Raw genomic sequence first — 389 nt, forward strand, 5'->3', positions numbered from 1 at the left:
TCGAGCGGGCAGTGCCGGCCGTGCGGGGGCCGTGAACCCGCGAACCAGACGCTAGGCTTCTTATCAGGCCATCGCTGTACATAGGGAGAAAGTGCTGCACCCTCAGACGCTTTGAAAAGCACGGCATTCCAGCGCAAACCAACCCGAACGAACGGGGCGGCGCGCGGAGCTCGGCCTCCCCCCAAGTTCAGGGCCCGAGACGCGCGCGAGGAAAGGCGTCACCCGACAGCTGCGAAGCCGAGCAGCGGCCCACTGCGGTTTCGGAATGGGCCCTTGGGAAAATCACACCTTCCGTGGTACAGTCCCTCCCTCCGGAGAACTGGGGGTGACTGGGATGTAGTTCAACAGAAGTCCGCCTTCAGCGGGCAGGGAGCCGCCCCGCCCCGCCC

At 65.8% G+C, this 389-nt stretch overlaps 1 protein-coding gene and 1 long non-coding RNA gene across 3 annotated transcripts in view; one reads left to right on the forward strand and one right to left on the reverse strand.

The window, feature by feature from the left end:
- The window catches only part of Rad51b (RAD51 paralog B), a 756,475-nt gene that overhangs the window by 717,095 nt on the left and 38,991 nt on the right, over positions 1–389 (forward strand). The window lies entirely within an intron of this gene.
- Positions 1–389, reverse strand: part of LOC104877051 — an 8,301-nt gene that overhangs the window by 5,334 nt on the left and 2,578 nt on the right. The gene's annotated exons all lie outside the window — the stretch shown is intronic.

This window comes from Fukomys damarensis, unplaced genomic scaffold, assembly GCF_012274545.1.
Source record: "Fukomys damarensis isolate Sample0158 unplaced genomic scaffold, DMR_v1.0_HiC HiC_scaffold_21, whole genome shotgun sequence".
NCBI classification, from domain to species: domain Eukaryota; kingdom Metazoa; phylum Chordata; class Mammalia; order Rodentia; family Bathyergidae; genus Fukomys; species Fukomys damarensis.